This window comes from Onychomys torridus, chromosome 2 (assembly GCF_903995425.1).
Source record: "Onychomys torridus chromosome 2, mOncTor1.1, whole genome shotgun sequence".
NCBI classification, from domain to species: Eukaryota; Metazoa; Chordata; class Mammalia; order Rodentia; family Cricetidae; genus Onychomys; species Onychomys torridus.
This window is the reverse complement of record NC_050444.1, coordinates 130015050-130025849: the sequence shown is the minus strand read 5'-3', so window position 1 is coordinate 130025849 and position 10800 is coordinate 130015050.

The window sequence follows — 10800 nt, the reverse complement described above, 5'->3', positions numbered from 1 at the left end:
ATAAATTATTTGTATATATATAAAATATTTTCCCCTGGGGCTGGTGTCAGCCACTTTCCCGTCATGACCCAGGGCTACTGGAGGAGGTAGACTCAGGAGGTTTAAAGTCCAGGTGAATCTCTCTACATTAAGTAGTTAACAATTTACTCTCACTGTTTCTCAGTGACTTTGTTAATTGAGTGAGATAATTATACATTTCCCAAATGCCCATCATGAGCTTAAATATTAGTTAACTCCAGGAATACTTCTTGAGCTCAAAGTTGGCAAATACTGAGAAATATGTTTATGGCTGTCCTTGAGGAATTTCTGTCCAAGGAGAGTAGGTAAAGCAAAAATAGAAAAAAATGAGGTCCTGGAAGATTACTTGTTCACCAACCAGACAGTGCTAAGGTGGGTCCCAACAGCTTATGGAGATTACACCTAAGAAGACACATGGAGAGGATGGTTTTGTCCCTGGGATCCTTACCCTCACTTAAAAAGAGAGATTGCTTCCCCCAGAGAAATTCCAGTTTGGAAACTTCAGACCAGAAAAATGTAACAGCCATTTGAGGAAGAGTCCTTCAGGAGGCAACTCTTCCCTGTTCTGCTCTTCCACTCCTGGTTTGATCCTTCAGCCATCCCAATGCTTTCTTCAACACCCTCTTTCTTTACCTTCTGCTGCAGCTATGAGGTGTTAATCATTAGCTATCCTCTAGGGTCAGAGTTTTTTTCTTCTCTGAATTCTGAGTTCTGTCATTACCAAGAACAGAAGGGACATACAGCTATTTATAGCCTATGCCTCTAACCTTTCCCCCTATTCTGTGGTTGTTTTTTTACTGATGAATGGATAATTAAAAACATGGACATTCATAATGGAATAGTATTCAGTTGTTAATGTTATGCCCAGATCATGGGGACCCCCAAAAGACCATCACGGAGACTGAATCCCGCATGTAAAAACAAAGAGGCTTTATTTTCTTTAAGCTCTGGGCTTGGTCTCTCTGTATATCCAATGCAGCAGTAAAAAGAGAGAGCCCTGAGCTCAGGTGGGGCAGCGTCTTTATCATAGCAAAGGTTGAGGTGAGGGGATTTCCAGGGTTCAGGACCCTGATTGGCTGACAATTGTCTAGGGTTATCTGTAAAACAAAAATAAGTATGTGCTAGACTCAGGGACATCTGGCCACCTTATCTATGGTTGCAAAGTTTGAGATGTTAGGTATTTACTCCCCCCTGAGTGGATCCCTGGGTAGTATCAACTTAGGGCTTTTCCTGGATGTGGGTATTGCCTGCCGGTAAGCCTGTCACAGAAGCTGTGTCTAGGCCCCTAAGCCTGTCATGGCCCCTGTGTGGTCAAGCTGTTTTGGGGCCCCTCCACAGTTAAGAAAAGTGAAATAGGCAGAGAAATGTGTAGAATTTTAAAATAGATGTACTCAGTGGGATAAACAAGGCCCAGAAGAACAAATACTGCATGTTCTTTCTTATGTAGATCATAGCTGTAATTCTTCAGGCCTTATTTGCTTAACACAGAGTACTTATGGAAACCAGGAAACTAGGAAGGAAAAATTCAGGGAATTCATTCAGGGAGTGGGGATAGCCAAACATAGGTAAAATACAAGTTAAGAGGGAGAATACTATGGGTTGTATGACTTAAGCAAGGAGAGGGAGTGGGGAGGACTGGGCAGATGAGGGTAGAGGAAGATAGGAAAGAATAATAGAGATAAAGGGAGTATGAACAAGCCATATGCAGGCTTACTGTCTTGTCATCCAAATAAAACACAGAAGAAGAATTGAAAGGAGTCACCCTGTATGATAGAAGGTGCTGCTCTCAGAAACTGTGGAGTACTGAACATAGATCCCATAATTAGATCAGGGAGGCTCCAGAAGGCCCCCAATCAATACTATCTCTCATCAATCCTCTTGAGTATCTATCAGAACTAATGGGCAAGAACATACTACAGAAGACATACATACTGTCTTCATTAGGGTTCCTATTGCTGTGAAGAGAAACCATGACCACAGCAACTCTTATAAGGGAAAACATTTAATTGGAGTGGCTTACATTTTTAGAGGTTCAGTCCATTATTATCATGGTGTGACATGATAACTCACAGTTAGATATGGTGCTGAAGAAGTAGCTAAGATATCTACATCTTGACTTGCAGGCAACAGATAGTGTTCTTAGTGTCACACTGAGCAAAGCTTGAGCAAAGGAGACTTCAAAGCCCACCTACACAGTGATGCTTTTCCTCCAACAAGGCCACACCTCCTACTAGTGCTACTCCCAAAGAGTTTATGGAGGTCAAGTACATAAAAACTACGACATTACATTCCCCAGCCCCCATAAGCTTGTAAGAATAACATAATGCAAAACACATTTAGTTCAAAGTCTCCATAGTTTATCACATTCTCAACAATGTTTTAAAGTTCAAAGTCTCTTCTGAGATTCATGAAAATTCTTAACTTTAATCATGGTACCCAAGCCTCAGCTTAGCTACACTGCTGCCATGACAGGCTCCATAAAAACCAGCTAAAAAGTAGGCCTGAGTTTTGGTTTACTGGTAGGCTGTACCTGGATCCAGGAAAAGCCACAAGCTGACACAACCCAGGGAAGGCCAGCATCTAAGGGGAAGTATCTGACATTCCAAACATTCCAACCATTAGATAAGATTAGATAAGATCACCAGATGTCCCTGAATCCTGCACTCACCTAATCCCCTTTTGCAAAGACACATCTAGACAAGTGTCAGCCAATCAGGGTCCTATACCCCTGGAAATCCTCTCACTTCCAACCTCTACTATAATAAAAACCTTACCCCGTCCAGGCTTGTGACACTCTACTCTCATTGCTGAGTCAAGCTCAAGCTTGAAATAAAGTCTCTTTGTTTTTACACATGGGATTCAGTCTACATGGTGTTCTTTTGGGAGGCCCTGAGATCTGAGCATAACAGTAATCCCTATAAAACCAAAATTAAAAAATCACATAGTTCTAACATATAATGGCACAGGATATACATTCCCATTCCAAAACATAGGGAAGCAAGTGTAATGAGGAATTACTGGACCAAAGAAAGACCAACCAACCAACCAACCAACAAACCAACCAACCAACCAACAAACAAAACCCAAACAGCTGGGCAAACTCCAAACTCTGCATCTCCATGTCTGATGTCAAAATACTCTTTAGATCTCCAATTCCATTCATCTTTGTTGACTGCAACACATTTCTTTCTCTTGGGCTGGTTCCACTCCCTGTTAGCAGCTCTCCTTACCAGGTGATCTATGACTCTGGCATCTCTAACATCTTGGATTCTCCAAAGCAATCCAGGCTTCTTCTTCACAGCTTCATACAATGGCCTTTCTGAGCTTCCATGTAGTGACATCCCTGACACATGCCTGGCCTCAGTGGCTTTCCTTAGTGGTAGAGGCAAATTCCATAGCCCCTTTCTTCTGTCCTTAACTCCAGAAACATGTGGATGAAGCTGCCAAGTTCTGCTGTTTACTGGGGCTAGAACATAGCTGCTTCATTCAACTACATCTTCACCAACTTTCTGTTTTAGATGGTTTCCTTCATTGCCTAAGCTTGGCTGTCCTGAAACTCTATCCATAGACCAGGGTGGCCTCAAACTGAGAGACTGGCTTGCCTCTGCCTCCCTCCCTAGTGCTGGGATTAAAGGTGTGCACTACCACATCCTGCTCTAAACCTTTCTTTAATTCAATTTCATAAGTTGGAAAGTTAGCTGGGTGGGATCTTGCTCTGAGGTAAATAATCCCTTTATTTCATTTTTCAATCTGTTTATTTCCTTGAACACATAACTTAGCTCCGTTCAACTTCCTGGTGTTGCTTTTCTCCTCAAATTGTAGATTTTTGTATTTTTCCTTGCTCAGCTTGTTCCTTTTCATTATAAATATGTATAGAAGTGACCAGTAATAACCACACAACACAGTTAATACTAGGCTGGTTTGAGATTTCCTCTGCCAATGTCACTAATCCAAATCTCTTCATGTTAGCCTCAAGCAGATTCTTTGGACAAGGGCAAAAAGCAGACACATTCTTCACCAAAATATCACAAGAATGATATCTAGGCCACATATTAATATTCTTCTCCTCTGAAATCTCTTGAGCTAGGCCCCCACAGTTGAAATAACTCTTAGCACCACTGTCTTCTGTGTTCCTACTAGTATGATGTATTAAGCAGCACTTAAAATATTTTACTGCTTTCCTAACCCAAACTCCCAAAGTCCATATTACTCCAAACTAAAACATGGTCTGACCTATCACACCAATACCCCAGTCCCTGGTACCAACTTCTGTCTTATTAGAGTCTCTATTGCCGTAGAAGAGACACCATGACCACAGAAACTCATATGAAGAAGAAACATTTAATTGGGGTGGCTTCCATTTTCAGAGGTTTAGTCCATTATCACCATGGTGTGACATGGTGGCACACAGGCAGACATGATGCTGAAAAAGTAGCTGACAGTCCTACATCTTGACTTGCAGGCAACAGATAGTGTCTTAGTGTCACATTGAGTGAAGTTTGAGCAAAGGAGACCTCAAAGCCCACCTTCACAGTGACTCACTTCCTCCAACAAGGCCACACCTACTCTAACAAAGCCACATCTCTAAATAGAGCCACTCCCTATGAGCTTATGGGAGTCAATTATATCCAAACTACCACACACTTGGTTGTAAGTCAAAAACAAAAAAACAAAAAAAAAACCAAAAAACCAAAAACAAAAACCACAAACAAAAAAAACAGATTACTGAGCCAGTAACTTCTTTCATGCTAGCAAGTATTCAAATCACCAGAGAGTGCTGGGGGAAGAAGAGGCACCATCAGTCTTGGCCAGTTGTAAATTCTATGAAACAGAAGTCTAACGTTTTGGGCAAGATAAGCCCACCTATGTCAAAATTGCTTGAGAATATTGGGGATAACCTACTGCCCTCTGATTGGATTTGAGGTCTAGTCTATGGGAGTGGGGTGTGAGGGATGACTCCTGGCTGTAATTGTCCACTAACAACCCAGGTCTGGAGAGGTCATTGCTGTGGATATCACTCTGTATAAATAAAATGCTGATTGGCCAGTAGCCAGGCAGGAAGTATAGGTGGGACAAGCAGAGAAGAGAATTCTGGGAAGGAGAAGGCTGGAGAGAGACACCGCCAGCCGCTGCCATGAAAAGCAACATGTAAAGACACTGGTAAGCCACAAGCCATATGGCAAAGTATAGACTAACAGAAATGGGTTAATTTAAGATAAAAGAAGTAGATAACAAGAAGCCCGCCATGGCCATACAATTTCTAAACAATGTAAGTTTCTGTGTGCTTTCTTGGTTGAGTCTGAACGACTGTGGGACTGGCGGGTAAGAGAGATTTGTCCTGACTGGGCCAGGCAGGAAAACTCCAACTACAGGTCATCATACCAGGTAGGAAACTTTTTACTTAATCTTAACTAAATTAACAAAGCAGCAAACTGCCTTCTAATTCTAACCCTCCCTCTCCCCTTTCCAACTTTCTGTCTACCCCCTACTCTCTCTCAAATTCTATCTCACAGCAGGCATCCTGGCCTCTGGCTCTTACAATCTGTCTGTCTCCTCTTCTGCAATACTCCCTGAGCCTTAGGTGTGGGGATTAAGTTAAGATGTATTAATTGATGTTGGACACACCATAATTAGTTGTTCTCTGCATTTGGTCTAGTTGTGGATCTTTATAATGGTCTCTACCTGCTGCAAAAAGAATATTCTTTAATGAAGGATGAGAACTACACATATCTGTGGGTACATGAATAAATATTTAGAATATAGTTAGAAATAATAATGTTGGTTTAGAAAATAGCAGTAGTGGGTTCTCCTCCATGACCTAGCTCTTCAGGCCTGGGTAGTTGGTTAGGCTCACAGTACAGGCATGGATTTCTGTTGTTAAATGAGCTCCAAGTCCCATAGACATCTACAGGTTAGCCCTAAGGTAAAAAGTGCCACTGTTTCACTACTGGAGATACTTTGATGGAACAATTATTGTTATAGCTTGTAGACCTTGAAGCTTGGTAGGATTATTGCTTGCATTTCTCCCTTGGAAGCCTTCATAGCACCTTCTATACTATGAGAGATAGTCCTCAGGGAGAAGGAATCCAGGTTACTTCCAGTTGGATTCCTCCAAGTCTAGTGTCTGAAGTGTGTAGCATCTTCAGCAATGGGTCTCAGTTTCAAATTCTGAGTTCCACACCAATTTCCAAGGAAGCAAGGACAAAGACATGTAGATGTAATGGTCTTATTAAATAAGAAACACAGAACCAAATGCAGAGTTAAAAGCCCAAGAGGTCAGAGCAGTAGCTGAGAGCTGAGACTTAAAACTGCCTTCTTAACCTCCGCTGCCACTGCCGTCCTTCCCCTGAGAAAGAGACCTACTTCCCATGTATCTGTCTTTTTATTGACTTTCTGTTCTGTCTTCTCATTGGTTGTAAACCCAACCACATGACCTCCTCATCATTGCCTGTCTATATAGACCTCCAGGTCTTCTATGGTTGGTATTGAGATTAAAGGCATGTGTCTCCATGCTGGTGGTGTTCTTGAACACACAGAGATCTGCCTGTCATGTGATCGGGATTAAGGGTGTGTACTACCACTGCCAGACTTCTGCTATGGCTTGCTATTAGCTCTGACCCCCAGACACTTTTATTTATTAACATACAAATAAAATCACATTTCAGCACAAATAAAATATCAGCATAATGACAAGAGTCTATTTGGGGGATGGTTCTTGGACTCCCATGGCCAACAAAATAAAGATAACATTTCCCTACCTGTAACTTGTGTGTGTGTGTGTGTGTGTGTGTGTACATTCTGTCTATATATTATATGTGTGTTTTAAGAAAGCATGAAATGTAGGTGGAGTTTCTCTGTGTCTCAGCAACTGCTGCCAAATAACCATTCAGAGACTTATTATTAATTATAAATGTTCACCTGATAGTTCAGGCTTATTACTAGCTTACTCTTACATTTTAAATTAACCTATTTCTATTAGTCTATGTGCTGTCCTGAGTCTCATTTACCTCATCTATAAACTTCCTATGTTGCTTCTTCTTTGTCTGGCTCTAGAGTTGTCTGACTCTGTCCTCCCCAGCATTTTCTCTGTCCTGAAATTCCTTCCTAGTCATCAGCCAATCAGCTTTTTATTAACAATGAGAGTAATACATATTCATATTGTACAAAAGATTGTTCCACAGCAATAAAATGTTTCATACAGCTTTTTATAAACATCCTTAATGTTACTTATCTCACTGTTTCCTTCCTGCACTGCTCTTCCTGCCCCTTGCCAGCTGAAGCTCTCCCTTCATTTAACCCTTTCATAGCACCTGTGTCCTACTATCTTCCTTTCTAGAGTGCATTCTCCTGTACTCTCTTCATGGCTCCTTCTTTTATGCTCCTGAGTTCACTTCAAGTCATATACTCAAATCTAAAGATTTGGAGCTAAGATCTACAATTAATAAAGAACATGTGGCATTTGTCTTCCTGGCTCTGAATTACCAATTTCAGTATAGTATTTTTTAGTTCCATCCATTTACATGCAAATTTCACTTTTCTTTTTTTTTTTTTTTTAGCTGAGGATCAAACCCAGGGCCTTGTGCTTGCTAGGCAAGCGCTCTACCACTGAGCTAAATCCCCAACCCAAATTTCACTTTTCTTTACAGCTGGATAGAGTTTCATTGTGTGCATGTACTATATTTCATTATTCATTTATAAATCTTAGTTGTTTCCATTTCCTAGCTATTGTGAATACAACACCAATCCTATGGTAGGTTTATTTTTAGATTTTTGGGAACTCTCCACACTGATTTCCAGAGTGTATGCACCAATTTGCAATCCCATCAACAGTGAACGAGAGTCTCCCTTTCCCCATGTCCCCATTGAGAGGGCCAGGAAAATATCATGGCAGCCTTTCCTAATAACTCAGTTAATAACTAGGCCTTGGTTCCTGCTTCTTGAAACTGAGATGTTTCTGAGGAAGCCACAAACAAAAGACAATTACTCACTGGTGCCCCTGACAATGGGGATGAGGAGAACTGCACATACTAGGCCTGAGCCCCCACCCACAGCAGCTCAAGATGATAACCAAATAAGGACAAAGCCTGGGACTTGTCCAGTCCTGCCCCAAAATGGAAAAACTGTAACCTTAACCAGCCCTTGACTAGCCCTAGCCAATTGGAATATAATAATATGATTGCCACTCACAAAAGTCAGTCACATCTGAGATGACCTAATTGTCCCTGGAATGGCCCTTAGCTGTGCTTAAAAGGAACCTGTGAGCTTCTCTTGGGCTCATCTCCATTTTATCTTTGTATAGGAAGGATGGCCCCAGCATGCTGCTATAATAACGCTCTTGCTGATTGCATACATGGATGGTGGGTTTTTTTTTTTTTTGTGGTATTTCTCTAGGACACTAACATCTGCTCATTGGCCAGGAAGTTCCCCCAAGACTCCAAATACCAGTCTGGTAACCTGGCTGGTAAGTGAACATTCTTTGTCTTGATCTGTATTCTGACTGTTACTATGTTACTGTTCTGTTCCATGTGTTCATGTCTATTGGAAGCTCAAACTAACTAAGTCCAGGCCCTAGTACTAGGTGGATGCACTACTGGCACTTGCACCATGTAGGTCAAGAGATGTCTCTGACCAACCTCAGTAGGAACAGAGGGACCCCCTTGTTGAACTGGGATTAACAGGTCTCTCCTGCCAGATAGGGCTTATGTAGAGCAAGAGGGGCTGTCGGATAGACAGGACTCAGTTAACATCCAGAGTGGCCATTGTCTCAGTTCTGGCATACTGCTACTGGGTTGTCTGCATCATTGTTATTTGTCTATTAACCTCCTTTATTTTCCTGAAAGGGAAGAGGTATGGTGTAGGCTACCTCCCTCCTCCATTGCTCCCTTGCTCTCTAGCCCACAGCATGGGTGAGGCTTTCCCTGGCATGCAGTAGAGGCTGCATCTGGTGGAGGCTCTTGCAGGGGGCAAGGGCAAACTCGGAACAGGCATGGCAGGGACAGGGCTATGGGGAGACACACTCATGTGGTCAAGGCAGTGAGGAGTCACTGCCTGCACTAATTAAACTGTGGTGAATGCCAGACAAGAGAATCTGAGGTTAATTGTAAAGGCTAGAGGGGTTAACAGTCTTTTGCAGAACCACCAGGGGCACTATGTGCCCACCAGCTGCTGCTTCCTCATCCCTTCCTCCCTTACTTCCTATGAGAAGTTCTTCACTGTTGATATAATTTACAGCCTTGTGATAATGCCAAGGTCTTTGCTGCTGGCCAGCTAACTTTCCCAATTCAACCTCTTTCTGCCCTGACTGCCTGAGAAACTGCTGAATTGAACCAGCCTATAAAGTATGTTTGGGAAAAATTATGCTTTTGTTTCCATAGGAAAGAAAAAAAATATAGGTTTTGGTCATTTGGATTCAATGAGTAATAAATACTTGTCATCCTTTAGGGGAATTGGTTACAAATTATTTTTGGTCATGGTAAGAAAATAACTATTCAAATGTTTCACATTGGCAAAATAGTCTTTTTGTAGTCCCAGTTCAATTAAAAATTAAATCTGGCTTTGGAGTTGAAGAATGGCTCTCTCCTTCTCTAAACCCAAGCATGTCTGTTAAAAGGAAAATGCAAAATCTCTGTATCGTGTCAGAAGAGCCACCTGATATGGGGCAGAAGAAAACACAAATTAAGGGACTATTCTACTGCCACCAATCCTATAATTCTTTGGTTCTGTTTTGATTCTTTAAACTTTTCTTAAGTTATGATTTTATATCAAAATTTATAAGATTAATGTATATATTTTAAACTTTTGTTATGATATTAGTGGTTATATAGAGTTCTAAATAATTCTAGAAAAAAGGTTTCACTTAGCTGCCTATACATGTTTTTGTGTTGGAGTCTCTGTCATTTTTATGCAGGGACTATGACAAGGCCTAGCAGCAAATTTGAAGTCTCCAAAAAAAATGATGGGACCCCACAATGACAATTCCACATGGACAATAATAATCCACTAAGCTGACAACACATCACCCAAAGATCAGCTTTGGACTACAAACTGCTCAGGACAATTTCTAGATGGCTAGCTGAGATGATCCAGCTTCACAGACTATTTGAGAGAGGACTTAAGATAAGGCCCACACTTTCACATTATGCAGAGACTGGACAACAAATGATACAGCTACTTCTCTCAGGACTTGACAATTAACCCAAAATTTTTCATTTCATGATCCCCTAAAGATGTCTTTACCCCCAGATAGCAGGAAGCAATTTTAAGAACATAATGTCCACATTCTCAAGAGGTGGCATGGATGGATTTTGGTTTTTCAATGGTTTTTGGATAGTTGTCATTATTTAGGCTGTTTGGTTACAAGTTGTTATTGTTAATGGTCAGGAAAAAGACTAAACAAAAGAGGTTAGATTTAAGGTTTGTGTTTGAAAAAAAGAAAAGAAAAAAGAGGATATAGATAAGAGGTAGATTATTGAATCTACTCTGAAAAGAAAAAAAGAGAGGATACAGATATGATATAGATAAATGACCCATCCTGCAGGCCAGGTTATTGGGTAGGACATGAGGAGGCACCTCCTGAAAGACAAATGGGGGCGAGAGAGAAAGGAGACCAGGCGCATAAAGAAAGACAGAGTCAGTCTGAGTCACGTCAATGATTTTGGTGGATATGAGGGGAAGGGAGGGAGATGAAAAATTGTCAGAAAAGGGTCAGGGTGAGGTCTCTTTGGTCCCATGCTTGATCAACCAATCAATCAAACATATTCCAGGAAGTTAATCTAAAAGTAC